Consider the following 12971-nt stretch of genomic DNA (forward strand, 5'->3'; position numbering starts at 1 on the left):
TGTAGCTAAATCTTTAAAGGAGATCTCTGGAGACAATAAAGCAACACACTGATGCACACTCGTACTATAATAGATTACCTTTGTAAAATAAATCATTTATACTACTGAGTAGTGACCTAGCCTCTTCTATAAAAATGCATTGGAAACTTCAAGGCTATATTATTAGGTGGAGTTAATAATAAATATTTTTAAGCACTGGGCTTAAAGAATATTGATAGAACCTGCTGACTATACTGAAACATTCCTCTTTCAGTACAAATCTAAGACGTCACTTGCAGGAAGTTCTCTGATGACTCTGCGGTGGTTGAGTGTATCAGAGATGGGCAAGAGTCTGAGTACAGAGGACTGGTGAACAAGTTTGTGGAGTAGTGCGGGAGGAATCACCTGCTCCTGAATGTGGCCAAAACCAGGGAGATGGTGATTGATTCGAGGAGGAAGAGGACTGTGACGAGTCCGTATACATTCTCAGAGAAGAGGTTACAGTGGTGAAGGAGTACAAATACTCAGGTGTTCACCTCAACAACAAACTTGACTGGAAAACCAACACCAAGGTTGTTTACAAGGAGGGGAAGAGCAGACCCTATTTTCTAAGGAAGCTGAGATCTTTCAAAATGTGCAGCAGGATGTTGGAGATCGTTTACCAGTCTGTTGTCCTGAGTAGTTTTGCGGCTTTATGCTGGGGGAGCAGCATCGGTGCTGGTGATGCAAAAAGACTAAATCAACTCATCAAAAAGGCTGGATCCATCCTTGACTACAACCCAGACTCTTTTGATTTAGTGTTGGAGAGGAGATCACTAAACAAACTGTTATCCATTATGGACAATCTGGCACATCCTCTCCATGACCCACTGAATAAGCAGCAGAGCACCCTTTCGAACAGACTCATTCAGTTCCACTGTCATGAGGATCATTACAGAAAATCTTTCCTACTAAATGCAATAAGCATATACACCAGTTCATATCTGTGCAATAGGAGAACACACATCATAGTACAATAGTCTCTGCTTTATTATTTCATACATTATTATTGAACATTGGTAAATTATTATTGTGTATATTATTATTCTGTACCTTATTATTACTTAATATTTTTATATTTGTTATCACTTATGTGGCAATATTATTGCTAAGTTATTATTATTATTATTGCTAAGTGTGTTTTTAAATGTTGCTGCAGTAATGAAATAATTTCCCATTTGGGATCAATAAAGTACTTCTTCTTCTTCTTCTTCTTCTTCTTCTTCTTCTTATTATTATTATTATTATTATTATTATTATTATTATTATTATTATTATTATTATTATTATTATTGTTGTTGTTGTTGTTGTTGTTGTTGTTGTTGTTTTTCATCTCCCAGAATTACAATGTGAATTCAGTCTGTCAAGAGGTACAGTAGACCTTAAACATATGACAAATCCAAAATAAAATGTAGATAGCAGTATCAGCTGCTGTACATGGGCTTTTTTTATTATAAGTGCCTTCAACTTAATTAACCAAGATAGGTTATGAAGAAACTTCCTTAAATATCTCTTCTCAGAAATTCATTGTCATATAATGAAATGCTGCAACATGGTGAGATGCAGGCTGCGATGTTGTGATCATTGTGGACATTCAATCCCAAAGGAAGCAAGGTGGTTTTCATTGCATCAAATCTTATTTCAATCTTGAAATTCAAAAATCATACACATAAGATGCTGGAAATGCCAGAATATTCAGCACATCAGGTATGAAAAGAGTTAATGTTTCAGGCAATCAGAACTGGGAAAGGTTTAAAGCTCTGATTACACTCAATCAGTTCTAAATGGCAGTTTGTGATACCCATTGCTCGACTCCCAAGCTATGTGAAATGAAGACATTACTAGAAGAACCGAGAACGTACTCAAGGATGGTCTTATATTCCTCATGAAAAAGAAGATATATCCTCACTAACTCATTGGAATCTTTGGCCCTTGTTCACTCAAAGTAGAATAGCTCAAATTTCTATGACTAGACCATAATTATCTTCCACCCCCATGGAGCTGTTTTAGGAGATGAAGATGATGCAGAACTCAATTTCAGGGAACCGGGTAGTTATTCTGAACTACAATGGAGAGTTCATAACCTCTATCGTCAGAGTATCACCAATTTTGTTGCCATGATTCCCAAGACAATTCCTCAAATGTTAGCTGCAAAGCTTCCTGACTCCACCTCTCTAAGGTGCATTAACCCCCAACTGTAGAAAAGTTATTGCCAATGCACTCTTTTCATTTCTCTTATTGTCCTCATGACAATAATGGTACTTGTGTACCATTTGTCTAATCTAGTGATTGCTAATTACCAGTGATATTTACACTCTGGATAGAGAATTGCAGGTAAGTTATAATATTATAGAATGATGGTGGGTTATGTTGAAGTAAGCAGTGGTAAAATTAAATGTTTACCTCTGTCTGAGTGGCAGCACCCTGCCAAAGAGGAGCTTATAGATCTCTTCTAATATTGATAAGATTGATTTAATGTAATGCTTTATGGTAACACCTTAGCACATGGAGTCTTAGTGGGTCAAGAAAGATGTCACCAGAGAAAGGAAGCTCTCCTGTCCTGCCATTCAAAATCCAGATGAAATAGAAGTACATAACCTAATGTACTGATCTTGCTCATACTGTCTGGGTTTGCTGCTTTGATACCCAATTCCCTTCTACTTTCCTGATTGGATTCACAAGGCCAGTATCTCATGCATCATAATCAAATCAGTTGACCCAGTCTCTTGTCATTCCCAAAACAAGCATTACAAAACATTTCAAACAATATTACATAGAAAAATAATTTTTAAAGTAAATAAAATCACTTAAAATACTTGATCAATAAAGTCCAACTGCTGATGTCTATATTAAGATGTTTTGTTTCCAATTTTCTCATTACAATTCAATTAGTATCCTTAAACATTTGTGTCTAAAGCTTTATTGATCTATGTTTGGCTTAATGATATTTCATCAGGAATTAATTTTTAAAATGCCATAATAAACCTTGCTAAACTACAGCATTTAAGACTAAAGGTAAGCCCTTTTGCTTAAGAGAAAAAGTGGAGGTGGAGTAGTTTGTTGAGTTTCTGTAGTCTGTTCCTTTATTCCACTGGTTCTAATTCTTACCTCCATCTACCTGGCACCAGCCTGTAATAACCTTTCATAACATAATTCTTAGCCTTTAGGGGAAAAAAATAAATTTCCACTACTTCAGTTTGAAAAAAAAATGTTTCTTGATATAATATTTGTTCTAATTTTTGAAGTTTGACTATTTTGCATGCCTCTTTTTTTGTTATCTTGTTGTCTGACTTTATAACTGCTTTTCTTTCCATCGATACTGACCTTTGACCTTCAAATTTTCTGTCATTACTCTTCAAATATTACACAATCCTTGATTCAGTCCATCTTTGCCAATTATCACTGATCTCCAACATCTTTCTTTCCCTCATATTTTTGAAGCTTCTGCTTTCCACAAAATCATCTACATATTTCCTAGAACTCCAATACATCCTATCACTGATACATCCCTTATGAAAGGTGCAGATGATAATCTCTGTGAGTGTGCCAGAGATACACTCCTTTTGAGCCATATCCTGCCTTTCAAATGGGTAACACCACCATCCTCCTCCAATTCCTTTCCACCTCTGCCCTCTCTTTGGCGAATGTGCACTTTTCCATTTCCATTGCTTTTCTCCTGTAAAAATCAGGGTCCGTATCACAGCCACGTTCAGAGGGGATTTAATGGGGAGCTCATCCACTGAGTCTATTTGGGCAGAAGTCAATAATAGGGGAAAGGTGCAATCACTCTGATGGGTTTATCACTACAGTATGGGCACCCAGTAACCCATGGATATTGAGGAACAGATATGCAAGCAGATTAGGAAAAGATATGAAAACAACAGGTTGTAGTAGGGGGTGATGCTATGTTTTATAACTCCAAACCTAATCGGAAAAAAACACATGTAAGACCCAAGGATTAACTCAGATATAATCAGTTTCATTTTGCTCTAAGTGAGGCATACACCTATGACGTGTTTTTGATGATGTGCAGTATTTGGCTTACAACAAACATAGCTTTTAGTGTGATGGACAAAAATCTCAATTTTGGTTTCATCAGTCTATTGAACCTTTTTCCAGCTGACTTGCGAGACTCCTACATGCCTTCTAGCAAATTCAAACTGAGACTTCATGTAGGCTTTTTTTTTCAACAGTGGCTTTCTCGTTGCCACTCTCCCATGAAGTTGCAACTGGTGAAGCACCTGATAACAGTTGTTGTATGCACAGTCTCTCCCATCTCACCCACTGAAGCTTGTAACCCCTCCAGAGCTGTCATAGGTCTCTTATTGGCCTGCCTCACTAATCCCATTCTTGTATGGTCACTCAGTTTTTGAGGACAGCTGTAGGCAGACTTACAGCTGTGCCATACTCTTTCCATTTCTTGATGATTAACTTAACTGTACTCCAAGGGATATTCAATGATTTGGAAATTTTCTTGTATAAATCTCCTGACTTATGCTTTTCAATAACTTTTTGACGGAGTTGCTTGGAGTGTTCGTTTGTCTTCATGGTGTAGTTTTTGCCAGGGTACTGACTCTCTAGCAGTTGGACCTTCCAGATACAGGTGTATTTTTACTAGTCAGTTGAAGCACCTTGACTGCACACAGGTCTCCAAAAACAGATCCATATTTAACAAATTATGTGACTTCTAAAACCAATTGAATTTGAATTTGAATTTATTTAAATCTTACATCCATCCCACAACATGAGGGTGTAAAAATCTTTGCGTTATGACTCTGTTGCAATGTACAGACATGTGAATTTATAATTCTAATGGTTTGTAGAAAGAAGCTGTCCTGTAGCCTGTTGGTCCTGGTTTTAATGCTGCGGTACTGTTTGCCAGATGAAAGCAGCTGTAACGGTTTATGGTTGGGGTGACTGGTGTCCCCGGTGATCTTCCAGACCTTCTTTCTGCACCTGCTGTTGTAAATGTTTTCAGTGGAGGGAAGTTCACATCCACAGATGCGCTGGGCTTTCTGTATTACTCTCTGCAGTGCCCAGTGATCAAGGTTGGTGCAGTACTCATACCAAATGGTGATATAGTCTGTCAGGATGCTCTCAATGGTGCCCCGTCAAAGGTCTTGAGGATTTGGGGGCTCATGGCGAACTGATTTAGTGAGGTAGAAAAGATGCTGTTGTGCTTTTTTTGCTACACAACCAGTGTGTACAGTCCAGGTCAGATCTTCAGTGATATGTATACCAAGAGACTTGAAACTACTCACCCTCTCAACTGCAGACCCATTGATGGTGATCGGGCGAGCCTGTCTCCATTCCCCCTGTAATCCATAGTCAGCTCTTTTGTCTTCTGGGCATTGAGGGAGAGGTTGTTATTGTGGCACCACTGTGTCAAGGTATCAACCTCTCCTCTGTAGGCAGTCTCATCACTGCTAGAAATAAGGCCAATCAGTGTTATGTCATCTGCAAATTTGATCAGCAGATTGGAGCTGTGTGTGGCAGCACAGATGTGGGGTGTAAAGGAAGTAGAGGAGGGGACTCAGGCACAACCCTGGGGGGGCACCTGTGTTGAGGATCAAAGGGGCAGAAGCTGCACCAGTGACAATCTGGTGTGTCACATTAAAGGGGGGGTATATTGCAATCAATATTATGTGTTTTATATTTGTAATTAATTTAGATCACTTTGTAGAGATTTGTTTTCAATTTGACACAAAATAGTCTTTTTCTGTTGATTAGTGTCAAAAAAAGTCAAATTAAATCCAGTGTAATTCAATGTTGTAAAGCAATAAAACATGAAAACTTCCAAGGGGGGGGTGAATACTTTTTATAGGCACTGTATCTTTCCAATGTAGCCAGCCATTTCTTCTTTTTTTAATTTATTATTATCAACCAGTCCACACAATTTATGGACCCGTGACTTCCATTCATTTTCTGCTTTTTATAAACTCGAACATCTTGCAGTAGTTCTGAAGAAAAAAATGTAATATACAACAGGAAGTTTCCATTTCTCTCATATAAACAGCAAACTCCTTAATGCAACCCTAATGCAAGAGGTTTAGAGGGACAGAATTTATCAGGTGTAACTGATAGATAAATAAATAAACTATGTTGTTAGTATAAAGAGAGTAGATCCATACCAGATCTGATGTTGGGTACTGAACTTGGCCAGGTGACTGAGTGACCATGGACTCTGTGTTAAATTTGGAATCTGATACTTGTAAGGCCCAAGTTAATAAAGAATCAGTGGTAGCAGTTTTCTTTAACGTAGAGAAAGCTTGTGATATGTTATTGACACAAGGTTTGCTGCTTAAACTGGAATAGGGGAATAGATGTTAGAATGTTCATTTTGATTCAAGATTGTTTAATTTGTTAAGAAGATTCAAGTTGGGGTAGGAACAAGATTCTCTAGATAGTATAAGATAAGGACTCCACAGAGGGAGTGTGTGTAGCCACTCCTTTTTAATATTATGATTAATTATATTTTCTTAAATGTTCTCTCAGACATTTTCAGATTGTTAAATGCTGATGATGGTACAATGTGGAAGCAAGGCAGTAATGTAAATTATGTAGTTAGGAAAATACTGGCAGCTACTAATGAAGTAGAGAAATGGGGATATTAGTGGGGGTTTAAATTTTCTGTTACCAAGACTCAAGTTATTTGTTTTTTTCTTAAATGAACATTATACCCACAATTGATCTCAAGTTATATGGTAAATCTCGTAAGTAAGAATCAGTGGTAAGGTTTCTAGGTATGTGGATGGGCAGAAGGCTAACATGGTAGGTGCATGTGAGTAAAATTCTAGGGAAGTGTGTTCAAGTGTGAGTCCGAGGTCTTTTAAACAAACATATTTGCTTTAATCAGATCTGATTTTGATTGTCAATCTGTTGCTTATGGATCAGCTTCACAAGTGGTCTTAAAGCCCCTAGATAAAGTTCAAGCTCAAGGATTGAGATTATGTTCTGGTGCTACGAAATCATCCCCAATTTCAGCAATACTGGTAGAAATAGAAGAAGTGCCTTTACATCTACACAGGTTACAGTTAGCAATTGTTTATTGGGTTAATGTAAGAGAACATAAAGTTCGTCATCCAATATCAGCAACATTAGTAGAGTGTTGGTGGCACTGTATTTGTAAGTTCTTCAGTTCTGAGTGTAAGGGAAATGAACGGGCACAAAATCTTGGGATGGTAAATGTGGAATGTGATCCAATTGTATCCCTTTCTGTCATTCCTCCATAGTTTTCTCCTTTGCCTCTAGTTGAGTTAAGCCTTCAAGTAAAGATCAGGATGAAGAATGATTGTATATCTGTGGCACAGGAAAGTTCAGCAAAGTATGCAAGGCCAATATTATGGCTTCATACATATCTACAGATAGTTCAAAATCCAGTGACAGGTAGTTCAGATGTTTCTATTTATGTTTCAAAATTTCAGGTGACTATTAAGAAAAGTTTTTCAGATAAAGTATCAGTATTCATGTTTGAGATGGTTGTGATCATTTTAGCCTTGGAATGGGTCAGAGTACACTCTGATTATGTACTTCTGTGCTCTGATTGTCAGTTTTGACATCTGTTCGAATAGGTATTTCAAATCGTAGGCCGGGCATTCTTCTTGAGATTGGACAGCATCTGTTGAGGGTGCAAGGTCTAGGCTTGTGTATACATTTCTTATGGGTCCTTGCCCAAGTTGGCGTTGAAGAAAGCAAGCTGGCAGACATTTTAGCCGAACAATCACTTAAGATTAAGGGTATAAATATAGTGGTGCCTTTGTAAAAAGGGGAGGTGAAAGCCAAAATTAAAAAGACTATTCAATCACTGTGACAACAAAGTTGGGATAAGGAAAAGAAAGGACAGCATTTATGTAAAATTCAGGATGGTGGGAACTCAACTGGGAGATGGGCATTAAATAAGGGAGGAAGTTATACTCCCATATTTACATATCGGACATACTGGGTTGAATAATTCCCTGTTCAGAATTAATATGTATGATACGGGCATTTGCAGGGAGTGCATTTGTCAAGAAACATTGTACAATATTGTATGTTGTTTGAATGCAATTCCTATGAGGTGTAAATTGCTAAATTGAGATCTCTGGGACAGACCCAGTTTAACGTGGAGTTTGTTAGGATATCACTGCCATCATAATACATATAGGTGTGTATTTGACTTTGTGATAAGCATTAAACTTTTTGATATTATATGAGATTTTTGGAGTGGGGGGGGGGGGGGGAATTTAGTGAGTATATTTCCTGACTCTTTGCTCCACACTCCAATTCAGTAGGTGTCAGTAATGCACCCTATGTTGGTCTTCCAACTGCCATGAAACAAAAGAAGATGAAGAAGCACAGGTATATTACATTAAAAAGGAAAGAAAAGGATAACAAGGTAAGGGAACCTTGGATATTGAAAAAGGTGGCAAATCTTGTCAAGGTGAAAAAAAAAGTGCATGTAAGGTTTAGTAAGCCAAAATCAAACCAACCCCTGAGGATAATAAAGAAGCCAGAAAAGAACTCAAGAAGGAAACTAAAAGAAGCCAGGAGGGGCCATGAAAAGTCCTTGGCAAATAGTATTAAAGAGAAGCCCAAGGCATTCTATACATACATCAAGAACAAGAAAATAGCCAGTGAATGGGTTGGACCACTCAAGGATAAAGGAGGGAACACGTGCTTGCAAACTGAGGATGTGGGTGAGGTCCTAAATAAATATCTTGCATCAGTATTTTCACAAGAAGGATGTGGAAGATAGATAAGTGTGGAGTGTGCTGATTTGCTAGGGCATTTTGAAATAAAGGAGGAGGTAGTGTTAGGTCTCTGAAAGAACATTAAGGTGGATGAGTCTCCAGGGCCTGATGGGATATACCTGAGGTTATTGAGAGAGGCAAGAGGTGAGAAGGAAGGGGTCTTGATCAGAATCTCTATGTCCTCTTTAGCCACAGGCAAGGTCCCAGAGGACTAGTGAGTAGTTAATGTTGTTTCATTATTTAGGAAGGGAAACAGGGATAATTCTGAAAACTATACCATGTCAGTGGTAGGGAAATTATTGGAGAAGATTGTTAGGAATAAGATTTATTAGCATTTTGTAAGCCATTGCCTAATCAGGGACAGTCAGCATGGCTTTTTGTGGAGAAAGTCATGTCGTACTAACTTCATTGAGATTTTTGAGGAGATGATGAAGGTAAAGCTGTGAAATTTGCCGGCATTGGATTTTAATAAGGTCACTCAAAGTGAGTTCACCCAGAAGATTAAGGTGCATGGGATCCATGGTGAATTTACCTTTTGCATTCAGAATTTGCTTGCCATGAGACAAAGGTAGAGTCCTGGGGTCAATATCCGGAAGCTGGCAAAGTCTGGAGGACAAAGGCAAAGATTGACGCCCAGAGTTCAGTGAGCCCAAAGGTAGATGCCTAAAGGTCAAAAACCAAAGTCAGGAAATTCCAAGGTGGAGGCCCAAAGTTTGAAACCCCTAGGTCAGCTTGTCCGGAAGTCTGAGGCCAGATATCCATGAGTCCAGGTAGGAACTGGAGGTTTGAGGCTCAACGTTTGACAGTCTGGGACCAAGGACTGGAGGCCCTGAGGAAGTCTCCATTACTCCGCACCAATTAAAGCTTCGAGCAAGATTAAAATCATCAAGGACATGAGCAGAAAATGAACAGCTGTTCAGTACCGCCTGCCTGTCTTTAACCCTGTCTCCCTCCCTTCTCGCTACTACCGTCAAACATGAGGTGCAGGAATCCTGGGTCTCACGCCACCAGGTTTGGAAACAGTTCTTGCCCTGCAGCCATTGGGCTCCTGGACGGACTTCACTCACCTCAGTGCTGAATGGGCTCCGCAGCTGTGGACTCACTTTCGGAGACCCTGCAGTTCATGTTCCGTGTGTTTTTGTTTGCTTCTATTTTATTTTTGCATGGTTTGATCAAGGTGTCAAGACCGAGGACAAAGGTCAAACTGTTTTTCAGCTCACCACTGCGTGAGATTTTCTCGATTCAGCACTGAAATGACTCTGCAGCTGTGGCCTGCGACCATCAGCACTTTCCTCAGCGCCGGACCTTCTCTGTGGATGCGGCCTGTAGCCATTAGACTCCTGGACTAGCCTCACTCACCTCGGCGCTGAACTGGCTCCATGGCTGTGCACCCACGTTCAGGGACTCTGTGGCTAATGCTCTGCGTGTTATTTGTCTACCTTTTTTTGTTGTTTGCAAGATTTATTCCTTTTTCACATATTGGGGGTTTGACGGTCTTCGTTGTGTGAATTTTTTAATGGGTTCTGTTGTGCTTCTTTGTATTGTGGCCGTCTGCAAGAAGACGTATCTAAGGTCGTATACAGTATACATACTTTGATAATAAATATACTTTGAACTTGAATATACAGCAGTTTAGAAGCATTCAAGGGCCTCTTAAATGAACATATGAATATGCAGGGAATGGAATGATATGGTCATTGTGTAGGCAGAAGGGATTAGTTTGACTGTGCATTTGATTACTAATTCAATTAGTTCAGCACAACATTGTGGGCCGAAGGGCCTGTTCCTGTATTACCATGTTCCAGGTTATGTGTTTTACATTCATTCTGAACTAATTATTCAGAGCCAGTGAATGGTTATGGGTTCAGTGAGTTCTTTTCCCACTCCCATACAGTTGACACAATGAAATATATCTTCTACTTGCTGAACCTCAGGAATTCCATACAAAAGCATGATGTTTGATTCCACATTTAAGCAGATAAAAATCAACTATAATGTTTCACTTTTCTACAGCCCCCCATGCCCTCTCCTCCTTTAAATTATCAGTGTGTGTGCCTATTATCCACCATGTGATGAGTTTCACCATTTCCTTCACAACACCAGCAACACTTTTGGTTAATTAAGCTAAAGGGTATTTGAATATCAATACTTTAGTCATGGCAGAAATGATCAGTAATGATCCCTAGATGATCTGCGAACCACACTAATAATAGCAGAACCATCAAGGTGGAGGAAAGATAGCACTACTTATATCTTCACAAAACAATACAAATTCACTGAAAGGGGAAGAAAACCAAAATCAGTGGCCCATCTGAGGGATTCATTTAACACCAGTGAGTGTTTCATCAGTGGTCTGCAAAGTATTGGAAAGGATTCTTAAGGATAGGATCTACGAGCATTTGGAGAAGTACAGTCTACTCAAGAATAGTCAACATAGCTTTGTGAAGGGAAGGTCGTGCCTCACGAGCCTAATTGAGATTTTTGAAGAGGTAACAAAAGAAATTGATGAGGGTAGGATGGTAGATGTGGTCTACATGGATTTTAGCAAGGCATTTGACAAGATCCCCCACGAGAGACTCATCCAGAAAGTCATGAGGCATGGGATCAGTGGAACTTTGGCTGTTTGGATAAAAAATTGGCTTACAGGAAGAAAGCAGAGGGTAGTAGTGGAAGGAAAGTATTCTGCCTGGAGGTCAGTGACTAGTGGAGTGCTGCAAGGATCTGTCCTGGAACCTCGGCTCTTTGTGATTTTTATAAATGACCTAGATGAAGAGTGGTTGAGTAGTTTGCAGATGACACAAAGATTGGAGGAGTTGTGGATGGAGCTGTAGGTTGTCGAAGGTTACAAGAGGATATAGCCATGCTGCAGAGTTGGGCAGAAAAGTGGCAGATGGAGTTCAATCGGGATAAGTATGAGGTGAGGCATTTTGGAAGGACAAACCAGAAGGCTGAGTACAAGGTTAATGGTCAGTTACTTAAGAGTGTGGATGAACAGAGGGACCTTGGAGTTCAAATCCATACATCCCTCAAGGTTGCTGCACAGGTTGATAGGATAGTTAAGAAGGCCTGTGGGAAGCTAGGCTTCATTAATAGAGGGATTGAGTTCAAGAGTAGCGAGGTCATGTTGCAATTCTACAGTTCTCTGGTGAGACCACACTTAGAGTATTGTGTTCAGTTCTGGTCACCTCATTATAGGAAGGATGTGGAAGCTATGGAAAGGGTGCAGAGGAGATTTACCAGGATATTGCCTGGATTGGAAAACAAGTCTTATGGGGCAAGGTTAGCAGAGCTGAGACTTTTCTCCTTGGAGCGTGGAAGGATGAGAGGGGACTTGATAGAGGTCTACAAGATTATGAGAGGCATAGATAGGGTAGATAGCTAGTATCTGTTTCCCAGGTCATGAGTAGCAAACACCAGAGGGCATATGTACAAAGTTAAGGGAAGGAAGTTTAGGGGAGACATCAGGGATAAGTTTTTTTACACAGAGGGTTGTGGGTGCCTGGAATGACTTGCCAGGGATAATGGTGGAGGCTAAAACATTAGGGGTATTTAAGAGCCTCTTGGACAGGCACATGGATGAAAGAAAAATAGAGGGTTAAGGGGTAGTGTGGGTTTAGTACTTTTTTTAAGGAATATATGGGTCAGTACAACATTGAGGGCTGAAGGGCCTGTACTGTGCTGTAGTATTCTAGTGTCTAGTGTCTAATGTGCTGAGGGCAGCCCACAAGTGTTGCCAACATGGCATGCCTACAATGTTCGGCAGAACAACATACAGCCAACATACATTAAGCAACAACAGTAAAATTACCTGGCAAATGAAAGTGATAATTCAAGGATGTGCTCAAATCCTCTTCAAAAACTGCAACATCTCCACAGACTCCTGGGAATCTCTGCCTCATGTTCACTAAAAATGGAGACAGGTTGGTGATGAGAACCTCAAATACAGACATCTGATGCACATAGTGCCCTGCATGACTGGGAGGGGTAGCCAGCTTCTTTTCAAACCATAGACCGACCTACCCCATCAAGAACCCTTGGACAATTCTGAAGTTCAGTATTGGACTTCAAGTGGAATAGCTGGACTTCAAGGTTCTCACCAAGCCTTGAGCAGTATTGGTGCTTCAGTCCTCCAAGACTCTGCATTACAGCTTTCTATCAATGCATCAAGCAATGCATGATACTGTATATACCCAGCAGTCATCTTGTATAAGATTCCAAAATCTC

The 12971-nt window shown here is 39.7% G+C and overlaps 1 protein-coding gene across 3 annotated transcripts in view; it reads left to right on the forward strand.

Moving 5' to 3' along the window:
• The window catches only part of LOC140714637 (alpha-1,6-mannosylglycoprotein 6-beta-N-acetylglucosaminyltransferase B), an 888843-nt gene that overhangs the window by 779391 nt on the left and 96481 nt on the right, over window positions 1–12971 (forward strand). The window lies entirely within an intron of this gene.

This window comes from Hemitrygon akajei, chromosome 22, assembly GCF_048418815.1.
Source record: "Hemitrygon akajei chromosome 22, sHemAka1.3, whole genome shotgun sequence".
NCBI classification, from domain to species: Eukaryota; Metazoa; Chordata; class Chondrichthyes; order Myliobatiformes; family Dasyatidae; genus Hemitrygon; species Hemitrygon akajei.